Consider the following 17,464-nt stretch of genomic DNA (forward strand, 5'->3'; position numbering starts at 1 on the left):
GATTTCATCACGCGCGACGACGCCTGCTCCGACTCAAGCTACAACGACGTCGCTGTCACCAGCTTCACCGGCGACTGCCCAACCTGCTGCGTCGCCTGCCTCGTCAGCAGAGTTTGTGTCACCCCCCACAGGCTTTGAAGGGGTGCTCGACGCTGACCATGACGAGGATGCGCCGTTGCGGTTCCGGGTGATTGATACAGTCCTTGGGCCAGCTTCACCTCCAGGATTGGCACCCAGAGTACTTGACGAGGAACTAATGTTAACGACAGCCGATGAACCAACTTCTTTTGCAGAAGCAGAGCAGGAGGAGTGCTGGCGCCAGGCGATGAAAGAGGAGATGAAATCGATTGAAGCCAATGGCACCTGGGAGCTTGCCACACTCCCCACTGGGCACCGAGCTATCGGGCTCAAGTGGGTCTTCAAGGTGAAGCGCGACGGGAGTGGCAAAGTCGTCCGCCACAAAGCTCGTCTCGTCGCAAAGGGCTATGTTCAGCGGGCCGGAATTGACTTTGATGAAGTGTTCGCTCCCGTGGCGAGGATTGAGTCCGTGCGAGTACTGCTTGCACTGGCTGCTCATCACGGATGGGAGGTCCACCACATGGATGTAAAAAGCGCCTTTCTGAATGGGGACTTGAAGGAACAGGTGTTTGTGGCACAGCCCCCCGGATTTGTGGTCGACGGCAAACCTGACAAAGTGCTGCGTCTTCATAAGGCGCTGTACGGTCTTCGGCAGGCACCAAGGGCCTGGAATGCTAAGCTGGACGCCGCCATGGCTCAGCTGAGTTTCCAGAGGAGCAGGTCTGAGCATGGCGTCTACACCCGTTCCAGTAGCACGTCGAGGTTGGTGGTTGGAGTTTATGTTGACGATCTAATCATTTCTGGTTCGAGCTCCAAAGTGATCGCGGCGTTCAAGCAGGAGATGAGGAGCATCTTCTCCATGAGTGATCTCGGTCTCCTCTCCTACTACCTTGGGATTGAGGTGAGCCAGAATGCACATGGAATCACTCTCTGTCAAGCAGCCTATGCAAGGAAACTTCTGGAACGTTGTGGCATGGCAAGCTGTAACTCGAGCTCAACCCCGATGGAAGAAAGGCTGAAGTTAAGCAAGCACAGTAACTCACCCGCTGTGAACGCCACGGAGTATAGGTGCATGATCGGTGGTCTGCGATACCTGGTGAACACGCGGCCGGATCTTGCCTTCTCGGTGGGCTATTTAAGTCGCTTTATGGAGGCACCACATCAAGATCATCTGATGGCAGTGAAACGTGTCCTCAGGTATGTAGCTGGAACCTGTGAGCATGGCATTCACTACAAGAAGAGCAGGGAAGGACAAGCTCAATTGGTCGGCTTCAGCGAGGGAGGACGAGCTCAACTGGTCGGCTTCAGTGACGCGGACCTAGCAGGTGACGTCGACACTCGCAGGAGTACCAGTGGCGTCATCTTCTATCTTGGAGATAATCCCATCACTTGGCAGTCTTCAAAGCAAAAGGTAGTAGCTCTGTCATCGTGTGAAGCCGAGTACATCGCTGCTGCCACTGCAACTTGTCAGGCTTTGTGGCTTGCTCGTCTGGTGACTGACATGGCAGGAGTGCAGCCCAGGACGCCTGAACTGAAGGTGGATAACCAGGCTGCCATCGCTCTAAGCAAGAACCCGGTCTTCCATGATAGAAGTAAACACATTGACACCAAGTTTCACTTCATCCGTGAGTGTGTGGATCAAGGTCGGATCATCCTTCAGCATACGTCAACGGAAACGCAGTTGGCTGACATCCTGACAAAGCCGATTGGAAAGACCCGGTTTCATAAGCTGTGCTCCCTCATAGGAATTCAGCAGGTCGGCGAGATCATGGAGTAGAGGGGAGAAATGTTGCATACTCCTAGCTCTCGCCGAGTTTGACAATTTTTGTCAGTTAATTCAGATTATTCAGTTAGTGCAGTTCAGTCAGTTAGTGTTCGTCAGTCTGTTAGCTAATTCAGTTTCATTCAGAGTTAGCAGTGAGCGCACGCCGGAAATAGCTGGACGTGTGCGCGTCTTTCGGAGCTCACCTGACGCACGCTGCGTTCGTGCGGGGTGGAGCGCGTCGTGCGCGGCAAGAACGTGGTCGTGGGATGGCACGGCTGTAGAAGCGTTCGTGCCGTGCGTTTCGGCCTTCTTTGTTTTAGATCAGATAAGTCCTTCGATATATGAATAAACGGGTAACAGAAAAGCGCGGCCAGTTGGGCAGCACCAAAAACAACTCTCCACGAGTCCTCGCGCATGTGTACTGCGTTCTCAGGATTCATCACCGGCGATCATCTCCGATCTAGTCCAACACTGTTCCAGGCCATCGTGTAGGTACCGCCAACCACCTATATCTGGCCTTCGACAGCGGATTTCATTTCCCCTCTCTCGATTCTATAGGGCCTAGCTGCGAGGGGCTCCTGTTCCCTCTGGAATCCATCTCCGAACAACCTCTAGCCAACGTATAGTTTCTCTGCTCCGATCTGCTCAGCGATTGTTCACCTGCTCGGCAGCGCCTACCGATCCGCCGTCTTTTTTTTGTGTCCTTTGTAGGGCTCTTCTGCTGCGGATCCGGCCAAAGCGCGGTAGTCTGGAACCTGTGTTGCTTTTTTCGTGTGCAACGTTCGTAGGTGAGCTGCCCGTTCGAGCGTCGTGGTTCTGGGTGTTCCATGTCGTCAATGCTCCGCTCCGTGCTCTGGCCATGCAGGTTTGTCGCCTATGAAACTCACGAACCATGCTTTTGGGTTTTCCCGTCTTTGTTTCTATATGGTTGTCATTTTTGGCCTCGGTGTCTTCTATGTGGTTTCGATAAATTCATTGGTTTACTGGCGCTTTCACTCATCTTTGCCCGTGCTGAAAAAATGGTCTGGTTTGCATCCGTGAATCTCTAATCAGGTTATGTGCAGATTCTTAGAAAACAGTGAAGATGGAAATATTGGGAGAGTTATGTTGCCAATACCAGATGCCTACCCTCGGCGCAGTTGGCGATGGGCACCGACGGCGGCAGTCCAAAGAGGCCGACGAAGCGGTGCCCCTGAAGCTGGAGAGCCGAGCTGCGCGCGCCACGAACCCTGGCTGCAGAATATAACGAGTTATTATCGAAGAAGCGAGGAAATAGACACAATGGGATGAGTGGCGGCACTGTCATTGTCGCCGCTTCCTTCACCATGTACCATGTCACTTTGTCGAACGCAGAGAAGGCGGTTGCTTTTTCTCAACGTGGAGAAGGCGATGCCTAGGTTCTAGAATAATATAGTAACATATAGGACCGAGTCGTCCATTCCTGTTATAGGAAAGAAAATGTGAAGCATCTTTGGCCATTGGAACGTGATCGTGCGGCCAGGAAAAAGATCCAAGCGCCGCCTCTCCCTCCCACAGCTATTCAGGGCCGTTCCTGTGGGGGTGCCGAAGGTGCGGCCGCACCGGGCCCCCAAAATCAGAGGGGCCCCAAGCCACTAGATGCTAGCACTTTTTCCTATTAAACTTATCTATTCTAGACATAAATACGCAATGAATGATGTGCTATCAATTAGTCTCGTTTAGCTAATGTCTCAATGGCTTATCGAATACTTCTTTCGTTTCAAAATAGTATTTGTTTTAGCTCTTGATTTTTATGTCTATATTCAACTAGATGATGATGAATCCACTAAAGAAGCAAAACAAATTTTCTTTTGATATAGAGAGAGTATTATTTACTATACACATGATGGTTGCATCGTCAGAGAGAAGCTTTTTAAAATTGAAATGTTTTTGTGGACTATTTATGGTCAACAATAACTTAAGAGAGGTTAAATGGCTTGACGATTCTATATATCGAAAAAGTTGTTGTATGAAATTGATCTCAACGATATAAGTGATGACTTCGTATTAGATGAGAAGTAAGTGTTTTTGGCTATATTTTACATTTGTTATCTTATAAACATCAAAAAATTGCATAATAATTTTTATACGTCAAATATTTGATATTGTATGTATAATTATATATATTTGTGTGTGGATGAGCCCTCTATATCGGATTTCGCACTGGGCCCCTGAAAAGTCAGGAACGGCCCTGCAGCTATTGATCCGAACGCGCTCGGCCTCTGGAAGCATCGCGACGTCGACGTGCGGAGTTGCCGAGAGGCTATACAGGATAATGTCCACTTGATGTTCATCGTTTGGGTGCCAAAAAATAGCGACGTGGATACTCTAGCCGGTGAGCTTTGCTCCCGGCTGTAATATATAGGAATGTGGTATTAGGACTATGGGATTTTCGCTGAGGGCACAATTCTATGCAATTGTTATGGGTCCAGAACATATATCCATGCATGGACTGCATGGTTGCTAGGCACAGCCATGTCTGCTTGCCTTACTTTGGGCAGTGTCCATATCATTGTTACATTATGCCATGACAAAGTGCCTTCTTTTTTTGGTTATGGATGGTGTTCGGATCGATGCTAAACTATGCCACAAAATACCTCTTTTTTTTGTTTTGGATAGTTTCTCTACGTAGATGGATGTTGCATTTGGAAAGGGAGCAAAGTCTGAATTCTTTTTATGTAGTATTGGGACTATGAAATTGTCTCAAAGGGAACAATCGTATGAAATGCTTCTGAGTCCAGGACATATATCCATGCATGGACTGCTGAATGGTTGTTGGGCACAACCACATCTTCTTGCCTTACGTATGATGTAAAGTATTTCCCCTGATGATTGGGGGTTAGTGTGCTGATGCTTTCTTCCAGTTCTTTGCGTTTTTGGGGGAATTTCAAGGACTCAGTCAATAGCACTGAACTCTCATGAGTCATGATCATGGCCAATTCGTTGTGCATGTTTTACTTGGTGACATTCATTGGGATTTTGGATATGCTGCGTTTAGTTTATTTACTCATTTTATTTTTCTTTGTATATGAATGTTGCAACAAGGTCCGTTGCCCAGTGTCCACATCACTGCCAGATTGTGCCATCAGTGGCGGACCCAGGATTTGAGGACAGCCTAGGCAAGATTAAGTTGTTATCCTCTATGCCTGTGCTTGCTTGCTTCTCTCCATTGCCGTAGGATTAAGCGTATGGTGCTTGCTTGCTTCTCTCCATTGCCGTAGGCAAAGCAGCCCAGGCCACCGCCTGTGGTGCCTAGGTGGTGAGTCTGCCACTGTGTGCCATGACAGAGTGCCTTTTTTTAACTATGAATGGTGTTCGAATCTGTTGAATGATGCAAACCCTAACCCTAACAGGGGTTGGGTGATATATTAATAGGCTGAGTAAACTGGGCTAGGCCCATTACAGAGGGGTGAGATGGTCATTACACGGGGAAGACCCCAAACCCTAAACGGGTATTCTACCAGTATTATAACACCCCCCGCAGTCACAACTCTATCCTGTACAGATGTTGAGACTGGATCGAAAGTCTAAAAATACACTCGATGGTAACCCCTTGGTGAAGATGTCGGCGAACTGCAGCGTGGTGGGGACGCTGAGAACCCGAACGTCACCGGCAGCGACACGCTCGCGGACGAAGTGTAGGTCGATCTCCACATGCTTCGTGCGCTGATGCTGCACGGGGTTGGTGGAGAGGTAGACCGCGCTGTGCTGACGTTGTCGCAGTAGACGAGGGTGGCGCGCTGGAGGGGACTGTGGAGCTCGTGGAGAAGCTGGCGCAGCCAGGAGGTCTCTGCCACGCCGTTGGCCATGACACGGTACTCGGCCTCAGCGCTGGAGCGAGAGACAACGTGCTGACGCTTGGCGGCTCAAGAGACGAGGTTGGCGCCCAGGAACACGGCGTAACCGGAGGTGGACCGGCGCGTGTCGGGACAGCCAGCCCAGTCAGCGTCGGTGTAGACCACGAGCTCCGACGTCGGGGATGGTCGGAGAAGGAGGCCATAGTCGAGGGAGCCGCGGAGGTAGCGCAGAATCCGCTTGAGCGCGGTGAGATGGGGCTCCCGTGGAGTGTGCATATGCAGGCACACCTGCTGGACGGCGTATGCGATGTCGGGTCTGGAGAAGGTGAGGTACTGGAGCGTGCCGGTCAGGCTCCGGTAGGACATCGCCTCGGCGACCAGAGGCCCGTCGTCCTCAGAGAGCTTCGCCTGAGTTTCGACAGGCGTGGAGCAGGGCTTGCAGTCAGACATGCCAGCCCACTCCAGGATGTCAATGGCGTACTGGCGCTGGTGGAGGAAGAGACCCTGGGGCCGGCGCTCGGCGGTGATGCCGAGGAAGTGATGTAGGGGCCCCAGGTCCTTCGTCGCGAACTCCCGCTGAAGGGCGACGATCGTGCAGTGTAGAAGGTCGGTCATGGAGGCCGTGAGCACAATGTCGTTGACGTAGAGCAGGAGGTAGACGGTGTCGTCGCCGCACCGGTAGATGAACAGGGACGTGTCCGACTTGGCCTCAACGAAGCCGATGGAGGCCAGGTAGGAGGCGAAGCGACTGTACCATGCCCGTGGCGCCTGCTCGAGGCCGTACAGGGACCGGTTCAGCCGGCAGACCAGATCCGGACGGTCAGCGTCGACGAAGCCGGTGGGCTGGCTGTAGTAGATAGTCTCCATCAGAGTGCCATGGAGGAAGGCATTCTTGACATCGAGCTGATGGATCGCCCAGTCGCGGGAGAGGGCGAGGGAGAGGACGGCGCGAACAGTGGCGAACTTGACGACGGGGCTGAAGGTCTCGTCGTAGTCCACTCCAGGGCGCTGTGTGAAGCCCCGAAGGACCCAACGGGCCTTGTAGCGGTCGAGGGAGCCATCCGAGGTCAGCTTGTGGCGAAATAGCCACTTGCCGGTGACCACGTTGGTGCCTGGTGGACACGGCACCAGGTCCCAGGTGTGGTTGGCCAAGAGGGTCGCGTACTCATCCTCCATAGCACGACGCCAATGTGGGTCAGCGAGGGCAGTGCGAACGGAGGAGGGCACCGGGGAAGCGTCGGGTGGTGTGCTGGACGTATCAGCTGCCAGGACCAGTCGATCGACGGGGCGAAGAACGCCAGCGGCGCGCCGAGTCACCATCGGGTGGATGTGTCCGGGGTCGCGGTGGATGGCGACCGGGTGGTATACGGACGGCTCGGAGCGGACCGTCGGAACGTCGGGAGCGGCGGATGTGGCTAGCTCGCGGCGGTGATAGACGACGGCGGGGTCGGCGAAGCGGGTCACGCTCGTCGACGGGCCCGAGTTGGGGGCCGCGGAGGTAGTGGCGTGGCCGCGGCGGTGGTAGACGAGCGTGGGGTTGGTGAAGCGAGCCGGCGTCGACGGGGCCGCGCGGGGTACAGGCGGGGTCGACAGGGCCGCGCGTGGCGCAGGCGGGGTCGACGGCGTCGCGCGTGGCGTGGAAATGGGCGCGAGCTGTGGCGTCGTGGCTACACGAGGAGCAGGTAATGGCGCAAGACGGGGCGCCGGGGGTGGGGGAACCGGGTCGAACTCGAGCAGGGAGTCAAGATCGGTGGGTGGGGTGGAGCCTGCAAGGGGAAACACATCTTCGTCGAAGACGACGTGACGAGAGATGATGATGCGGTGGGAGATGAGGTCCAGGCACCGATACCCCTTGTGGTCAGGGGAGTAGCCGAGGAAGAGGCAGCGAGTGGAGCGAGGAGAAAGCTTGTTAGGGGCGGTAGCGGAAATGTTAGGGTAGCAGGCACAGCCGAACACGCGCAGGTGGTCGTAGGAAGGGGCTGTGCCATACAGGGCGAAGTGAGGTGTAGGGTGGCTCACCGCCTTCGAGGGAAGACGATTGAGGAGATGCGTGGCGGTATGAAGGGCCTCTACCTAGTAGGTGGCAGGGAGAGACGCCTGAAAGAGAAGGTAGCGGATCATGTTGGTGGTGGTGCGAATCATGCGCTCGGCCCGGCCGTTCTGAGCAGAGGTGTAGGGACACGAGAGACGCAACTGGACGCCGTGAGTGAGGAAGAAAGAGCGGGAGGCGTTGTTGTCGAACTCGCGGCCATTGTCGCACTGCAGGGCACGAACCGAGCGCCGGAACTGGGTGGATACCCAGGCGAAGAAGTGAGTGAGGGTGGTAAACGTGTCGGACTTCAGCCGAAGTGGGAAAGTCCAAAGGAAATGGGAGTAGTCATCCAGAATGACCAGGTAGTATTTGTAGCCGGAGAGGCTAAGGACAGGAGATGTCCAGAGATCACAGTGGACAAGATCAAAGGCCTGAACAGCCCTGGACGTGGAAGTGGAAAAAGGAAGACGGGAGTGACGGCCGAGCTGACAAGCATGACAGAGGCGCTCAGAAGAGCCCCGAGTATATGATATGTCGGAGTGGCCGGAAAGCTGGGACATGACGTCTAGTCCAGGGTGCCCGAGGCGACGGTGCCAAATGGCGGAGGAGGTGGTGGTAGTAGCAAGAGCATGTGATGTGGTGGTAATAGTAAGTACAGGAGATGAGGCTACTCTGGTGTGGGGAGTGGAGGGCAAGTGAAGAGAATAGAGGGGGGCGGAGCTGTCACAGCGAGCGAGCACAGTATGTTTGGGAAGGTGGCGTATGGTGAGGCCCCAGGGGTCGAACTCCATAGAGCACTGGTTGTCACTAGTGAAGCGACGAACCGAGAGGAGGGGATGAGTCAGTCCGGGAGCAACAAGGACGTCGTTAAGACAGAATGGTCCTGGAAGAACCGATGTACCTACTGAGGTGACTGGGAGGGTGGAACCATTGCCGACGACGATGGAGGTAGGATGTGAGGGGTAGGGTGGATGGGAGTGGAGTAACGAATTAGTGGTGGGGGTAGTGTGGAAGGAGGCCCCGGAGTCAACCACCCAATCGGTGGTGGTTCGGGGAGGTGGAAGTGGCGAAGGTACGGTGTGAGTAGAGAGGGCCAAAGAAGGTGCCCCGACAGAGGCACTAGGAAGGGAGGGAGATGACACGGGCTCAACAGCTAGGGAGGCGATCGCAGCACGTGGGAAGACAAGCGGTCCAGGCACGTGACGGCCCGCCTGAGGGTGGATCTCGACGCAGTCCCGAAGGATAGGGTTCCAGACTGGATCGAAGGACACGAACATGCCCTGGATGAGCTGGCCGTCGTGAAGGAGGACACGCACAGTCACGAGAGCGGCGGGCGAGGTAAAGCTCATGGCGACCGGTGCAGGCCAGCGACTGGTGCAGGCCGGCGCAGGGAGGCGCAGACTGGACAGCCAGGCGCGGAACAGCAGGGGCGGCTGGGTGCTCGGCGTACTCTCGCGCATAGGCGTCGTAGTACCCCCTCACTCGGCTGGCCACGTCCGCGACCGCGGCCAGGCTGGCGCAGCAGACGACGAGCGAGGCGGCCCCCGTCAGCAGCGCTAGTACCGCTACGGGCGCCCAGAGCGGGACTGTGAGGGGCACGACACGAGCGGGCTGAGCAGGACCAGCGCGGCGAGCGCGGCTGTGAGCGTGAAGCTGGCCAGGACGAGGAGCGCGGTCAGGGTGACGGCAAGCGCGAGGAAGCGCAGGAGCTGGGTCACATCTCACTGGAGAACAAGAGATGGGAATGGAGCGCGAAGGCTATGCAGGAGGAGCGCGAATAGGCCTTTGGCCGTGTGGATCGGGAGCTGCTGTGGGAGGAAGGCCTCGAGGGAGCCGCCGAACCGGGGGAGGGCGATGCCTGGAGGTCCCCGCCTCACCGCTTCAGGGTGGCGCACGGAGAGTGGAGGAGGACGCAGTCACCACGTCAGGGGCGGGCGGTCGCTGGTCGCAGCCTCGCGGGTGGCGGGCTGCCGGCTGGGACAGAGGCTAGTCCTCGACGTCGGATATGTGGGTGGGGAATAAGGCGGCAGGGGGACGCAGGGCGCCTGGGCGCGGCTCTGGCAGGGCGCGCGAGGAGAGGAGGAGGAATGGTGGCTGGGGGACGCAGGGCGCCTGGGCGCGGCTGCTGCTCGCGTGCAGGGGCGCGCGAAGCAGAGGGGTAGAGGGCGGCGGGCGGAGGGAGGAGAGGGCGGGGCTGGCGGCGGCCGAGAGGAAGGTGGCTGGAAAAAATTAACTTGGCTCTGGTACCATGTTGAATGATGCAAACCCTAACCCTAACAGGGGTTGGGTGATGTATTAATAGGCTGAGTAAACTGGGCCAGGCCCATTACAGAGGGGTGAGATGGTCATTACACAGGGAAGACCCCAAACCCTAAACGGGTATTCTACCAGTATTCTAACAGAATCAATGCTAAATTGTTTCACAAAGTGCCTCCTTTTTTGGTTATGTATAGTTTCTCATGGTAGATAGATGTTGGAAGCAAAGTCAGAATTCTATCATTTTTAGCCTGTGCTTTGTATTGTTATGTAGTATTAGGACTCTAAAACTGTCTCAAAGGGAACAGTATTATGAAATGGTTCTGGGGCTCTGAACATATAGCGATGCATGGACAAAGTGGTTGCTGGGCACAACCACAGCTGCTTGCCTTACTTATGATGTAGATTATTTCTCTTGATGATTGGGGGTTAGTGTGCTGATGCTTTCTCCGAGCTCATTGTGTTTTTTTGCCTCCAAGTACTCAATAACAACCATGACCTCTCATCGTCATGGCCAGTTCGTTGGCCATGTTCTGCTTGGTGGCATCAACTGAAATTCTGGATATGCTGCATTTAGTGTATTTGTTTATTATGTTTTCCTTTGTATATGAATGCTGCAGCGAACTGCATTGGCCAGTGTTCAGAGCACTGCTACGTTATGCCATGAGAAAATGCCTTGTTTTTTTGGTTATGGATAGTGTTTGTGACTTTAGCTCTTGATAGATATACCACATCAACACATATTGTTCCCTTGCTTGTTTAGAGCCTTCTTATTGCATCATGCTTATCCATGATATGTTATCTATCTAATCTGTAGTTTTGCAATATAATGTCTTTTGATATTTTTGTATCTTCCCTAAAGTTTGCACCTTTTTAGAGAAATGAGGCTGATGTGCCCATGGATCGACGACCAAGCCTCTCAAAAAGGTTGCAGGCAAGAGGTTCGGTTGATATCGATAAACTTTTCTATTTCTCTTAGTCCCATATTGTGTGAGGTACTAAATATAAGGCATGGAAACAACTTATGTGCAGGACTCGCCAATCCCCCGAAGGAAACTACTAGAAAGCTTTCCGTAGGTGGATACGATGAAGAGGATGGTGCTGATGCCTGCACAGATGGTCCTGATATACCTTGGTAACTCCACTTACTTCCCAGCCCTTTAGAGATGATATAGCTATTTTTAGCCGGTTGTTTTCTAGCACTGGTCTGTACCGCGGATCGATGTGTGAACAAATGAATTAGAACACCGCGCTTTGAAAGGGTAAAACTAAAGATTAAAACTAACCACTTAAACAACCATCATTATGTTGGCTTCCTCCTGAACTAAGACCATTTTCCGTTCATATGCAATATGCTACAATCATAGGGTTATGTGCAGATTCTTAGAAAACAGTGAAGTTGGAAACATTGGGAGAGTTATGTTGCCAATAGCAGATGCCTACACTTGCATATCCAGTTAATTAATTAGGCTTTACTCTCTCATATGTTCACTGTGTACATACCGGTGATACCTACTGGCAGGTGAACCCTTCTACAGTACACCATAGCTACCTAGAATCATGTTTATCCATGTAGATGCGTTGTTTTGCTGCTCACTTCCTTAGGTTCACCGGGTTTGAATGTTCTTCTTACAATATAATTTTTAAGGTAGAATCAGCTAGTTCAAAACTATGAATTCTTTTGATATTGAAGAATACTGAATAGTTGTCTATACTCCTAAACATGAATGCGTACAACAATTTTCTTCGGTTAAATCATGTGTTACTCCTTTATAGAAAGTAACAATAGTATCAACACAACGTATGATGCATTAGAATGAGAACATGTTGTTTTATTCGTAGTGTGCTCATTGCCTTGGTTTAGGTCTTCCACCTCCACAGTCATGCATGGGATCAGGCTCCTCACTGTTGTTGCTTTCATTAACCCTACCTCCAAAGACTCTTGAAGTGTCCTAGAGAATCATGACACCATCGCTACTCATCTAAACAAAAATATTCTCATCGTGCTCTAAAACACTCGTAATGTTACCTCTAAATTATTGGTTTCCTAGAAGATTTTAGTGGAAGTGTAATTGGTTCAGCTTGGGAACAAAAGTTGAAAAGAGAAGGTAGGTATCACTGGTGGGGACATGTTAAATCTGTTTTAAAAAAACTGCACCTGCGCATCACCAATGATCCTCAAAGATTTTAGTGGAAGTGTAGTTGGTTCATCTTGGGAACAAAAGTTGAAAAGAGAAGGTAGGTATCACTGGTGGGGACATGTTAAGTTGTTTAGAAAAATTGCACCTGCGCATCACCAATGATAGGCAATGAACCAACACGTAAGGCAGTTTCCCCTTTTATTTCAAAGCATATATAGCTGCATGACACACCTATATTTTTAACAACAAGAGAACTGACCATGGTAGCACAGCTAAAGTAGCGACTAAATCATAGTAAAAATGCTTATTGTTAGGGTACACAGTCTGATTTGCACGGCTATGCAATTCCTGTTGGTATGTAGTCTGATTTACAAATGAGCATGGGCAAAACAACAGTTCTGTCAGTGATATTGTGAATAGGTAAGCCATACCAGACAAATGACAAAATGTTCGAACGACATTTATAATTAGCTGATCTAGTTTCCCATGAACAACTAAGTCATTTGCCACAGATAAATATGGTCCTAAGGTGAGTGATGGGCTAAATGGCCAGTTCAAATATGTAGATATAGAACACCCTATACAGTCTCTAAAATACATGACAAGTACGCTATCAGCGTGCCTTCAACTTCTAGGATCTTCAAAATCGTCAAAACATTCTCCAGTTGCAGAAACTGTTTGGCCTTCTTCTGAATCATAAACTGTGATGCCCTTTTTTCAACTTCGTTTGTCTTATTGTTTGCATAGTGTTATCGACCTAGGGATCTATGCTTCATGCTATAATAGTATGTCATACATAAAGTTTTCTTGGTGCTCAGAAGCTCACATATGTAAACATTATAGGTTCATGTGCAGTCTTCAGCACTTCGTTGTGCATCTCTTATTGAAATGCCTGCTTCGAGTTACTTGCCAGTTTATTTTCCAGGAATCAACCAATAGCAAAAATGTTTATTTTTGTGTATCTGACATAAAGAACTTTTTTCCCTTCTGCAGATCCGATGAAGATGCCATCTAGACAAAAGATAAAGGATCTTTTGCTTTTGTGCTCCTAGAAATTATGCAGTTGATACTTTTTTATCAACTTCTACCTTCCATCCTAGTTGATGAAACTTTGTGTTTTTGCGTCTGTGAAAACATTGTAGAGGACATGTTGGTCTACTTCAACCTTATCCTCTGTAGTTATGCTTGTCTTGTGTACCTGGAGCATCTTGTTGCCCCCTTGACTTTGGGCCTTCAGTGATAGTATCAGGATCCTAACATATCGACCGATTTTTTTGCATTTTAAACCCTTGTACAAAAAATCACGTTTAGACCTCTAACAATATTCTCGTTTTTTGGATCCTTTGCTCAGCGCCATTACCTACGGCGCCGATGTAACACTAATCGGCGCCATAGACCATGGCGTTGAGGTATCAACTTCATTGGCATTTGGATGCTACGCTGGCGCTTACGTGGCGTGACCTCGGTATCATAGATCATGGCGCCGAGGTATCAACCTCGCTCGTATAGCTGTCCATTCGTGCTCAGCTGTATAGGAAAGCAGCAATGATAGCCGGCTTTCACTGCATCAGCAGCCTCCTAGGCAATGGACAACATCATGATGTCTTCTGTACGTGCAACGCGAGGCAATAAGAGAAGTATTTATTTGATCGTCTAAATCAGAAAAGCGCATTAAAAGTATTTATTTGTTTTTGTGTCGATTCGCTTTCTACCGTCAAGTATTTATTTTCTGGATCGGAAAAGTATTTATGTGATTTTTTAGAAATAATAGAACTATTTATTTTAGGATGTCAAGAGTATTCAAATAACTTTAAAAAGAGCCCTATAGTAGTATTGTAGCACCCAACGTAGATGGTAGTGTGTAGCCCTTACAGGACCTAGAGCTAGCTACTCGATTTAAAGTGAGTAGCTAATACATAAACATGTATTTCCTTCAAAAAAGCTCAGAGAACTGAAAGAGTGAGGCAGAGGAATTGCAGAGAACATGATGTGTGTACTTGTGCGTTTGTGTATGCGTGCTTGGAGCCATGCAAATTAACGCAATCTGCCCTCTGCCTCGCGTCGCACGTCTAGAAGACGTCATGTTGTTGTCCATTGTCTAGGGGCTACTGTTGCACGCCATCGCCTATGTAAATGTCACAAACAGCGAAAGCCGATCATTATTGCTGCTTTCCCATGCAGCTGAACATGAACAAACAGCTATGCGAGCGAGGTTGATACCTCGGCGCCATGATCTATGGCGCTGAGGTCACGCCACGTAAGGGCCAACACAACAACCAGATGCCAACGAGATTGATACCTCGGCACCATGTTCTATGGCACCGATCAGTGTTACCATGATATCGGTTGTGTTCCGTGTTTGTGAGAATAGACAAACATAACACCGTTGCGCGTGTGTCGCAAGAGGTTTCTGAATAGGAGGGCGCACAAAGCGCGCCTCCTGTTCTAGTAATAATAATATAGAGAGATATGTGACCTATGTCATATCATTCACTTTATTTTTCTAGAAAATATAGAAGAAAGCAAAAGTTTATATTTCAAGCCTCCAAGGGCTTCACATCTAGATACACAGGTATTAGTCGACCAGACAAATATCATTATCATATATGTTTCAGTTGAATCCATTGTCGAGACATTTTTTTGGCCACGTCTACTACGTTGCATAGAAGTTTTTCATTTTTGATCAAAATTAGCGGTTTTTATAGACTTGTGGATCCAAATTAAGGCTTAAACCAAATTTCAATCTTAATAACCTTCTCATCAATTTATGTTCAAACCAGGAGATACATTGAAGGGGAGAAGGTCCTTGTTTTTATTTGTGTTGTCTCGCTTTGATGTCTTTCAAGAATCAAAACGAGTGACCAACAATACATAGGGGTGGTAATGGATCGTGAACCAAATGCTTCTTTATAAAATAGTAGGTCCCTAAATAAATTTTAGTTCAAAAATGAATAGAAATAGGATTTGATCCTAATCCGATCTGATCATTAAATTTTATAGTGTAAAATTTGGAGCACATTATCACCCCTAACAATACACCCATCTATGGTCTTAAAAGTTCTATGATTGCTTCCTGTGCACATTCTAGATCATCTTTATTCAGATCATACTTAAATTGTGGCCATCATTAAAAAAAGGTGCCTATCCTATAGGTTCACATTTTTTTCTTAATTATGTTTGAACTGAGATTTAGTGTTTAAGAAGGGATGCCAAGCTACTGGTGATCGATTGCCAAGTGATCTCAAGCAACTGGGAGTGCATGGTCGTAGTGAAATCTTCATCACCACGATACCTTCACCTCTCTTTATTATTCCACTTTTACCTGCTCACCACTTTTCAACTATGGTCAACCCAACTCCTTATGATTTGATCAGGAAGAAGAGCCCCTTGCCAGTTTGGTAAAGGAGATCATGGGAGGTAGGAGGATTTTTTTTATCACGAATATGTATCTAGAGGAAGAAGCTCCAATAGAGAACACCGACATCACTGTTTTTGAAATAGACATTTCTTTTAGAATACCTCTTCGAATAGATATCTTTTAAGGAGTGATCTCATCAGGATTAGAGTAGGAATTAGTAACTATCATACATGACCACGAACTGGGCATACACTTTGGCATAAAGAGTGTGAATGGTTGTCATGACAAGGCATCATTTTACTACATCGTTTTACCTTGTGTATGTGTTACGTCTCTAGATTAATAAAAAAACACTAGTTCTTTTCTAATATTCTATTTATATTTCATGCTTTAACATGTTATTAGTATTGTGTTTCTCTATGCACTTGCTCGAAAGAGAGGCACGGGCCATCCCATAGGAGATAATGTCATGCGACGAAAGGGTTTTGTGTCGATTTGTTGCTTGTTCTGCATGAGGACATCACCACTGATATCGCCAAATTATGATGTATTGCTGCTTATCACGCCCAATTAGCGAAGTCGGCTCGACAGTTTAGCCAAGTTAGGCTAGGTGGGCAAGGATTTCCAACTGGCTCTCAAGTCCATGAGCGCTTGTTCCGATTCAGAGAAAATGGAAATAATATATACAAACTCAATAATAGTTCTTTGCATCAAACATCAATCAATTCGATTTGATTCTGAATGCTTCAGGTGTGCCTCGATTCAGCCAACTTCTTGTTGCATCAGAAGTTGTACTTTCTACTTTTTAAGTACTCTAGCCTAGTGGATAATTTGTATGTGAACGTTTGGATGGGGATTGGATAGGGAAATAAAAATGGGTTGAGACAAAAGAAGGGGGCATGAGATGGGTGTAGTCTTTATTTATCTATCCCTATCTTCAATTCAATTATCCAAACATGGAATCAAATGATCCCACCCTTATTTCCCACTTTCTAAATTGAAGGCCATGTTGACTTGGAAAATTTTGGGCATAATCTGTTGTTAAGCTCTGCCACTGTATTGAAAGAAAATAAGTTCCCTAGAAATATCAAAAGCGGATCACATTTTGAATAAAATGAATGCAACTAAAAGGGGCAACAAAAAAAAGGCTTAAACACGTGATCAGAATACATGGAACAAGCTTTTGACAATAAATATTATCTACTGGTGGCAACAAGTCGTTTTACAATATATGTAAAACGATACATAATATGCTAACAGAAAAGTAGATAGACCCACACAGCATACAATTGTTTGTGCATAACACAGCGCAGGTTAGCCAGGACCAACTTTGGGGATATCATAGTGCTCGCTGAGGTTAGCCAGGTATTGGTTGAAGTCCTGCATGCGGTCCTTGTACGACTTGTTTGCGACTTTGGCCATCTTCTTCACGTCGATCTTCTGCTTCTGTTCCATTGTAGCGGCGCTCTGCTCGTGTGAGATGGTCATAGTCAGAATGTGGGTTCTTTTCGTCTCCATTCTTATCAGATTCAGTCTGAGACGACTCCTCACGCTGGTACTTCTTCTTCTTTTTCTTTACTCCACCATCCTTCACGTTCAGCGCTTTACCCTTCAGCTGCAGCCGTCCTTCAACGACGCTTTGGTATTCCAACATCTTGATGTAACAAAGAAATTTAGTAAAATTATAGAGAGATTGATAGAGACTGCTGTTGAGCACGAGAGATGGAACCGCGAAATTTGTAAAGAGATTGCCGAACCGAACGGGATTGCTGGAGAAATATATATTACCAAGGCAAACGGGATTACATCGTTCAGAGTGTCCGTGTCCGAGTCCGAGCTCCTGTTCCACGCGGTGTCCGTGTCCGAGTCCGAGCTCCTGTTCCACGCGGTGTCCGTGTTCGTGTCCCAGTCCGAGCTCCTGTTCCAAGCGGTTTTTGGCCGTTGAGCAGAGCACTCGCCGTTGAGCCGTCGCATCTGTGATGCTGCGGCGGTCGCCAAACTCGTCGTGCCTGCAGTCGG

At 49.1% G+C, this 17,464-nt stretch overlaps 1 pseudogene; it reads right to left on the reverse strand.

Annotated features, from left to right (window-relative positions):
- Positions 1-16,759: 16,759 nt before the first annotated feature.
- Positions 16,760-17,099, reverse strand: LOC109945583 (protein FAM32A-like; annotated as a pseudogene).
- Between the last annotated feature and the right edge of the window lie 365 nt (positions 17,100-17,464).

Source organism: Zea mays, chromosome 4, assembly GCF_902167145.1.
Source record: "Zea mays cultivar B73 chromosome 4, Zm-B73-REFERENCE-NAM-5.0, whole genome shotgun sequence".
Lineage (NCBI taxonomy): Eukaryota > Viridiplantae > Streptophyta > Magnoliopsida > Poales > Poaceae > Zea > Zea mays.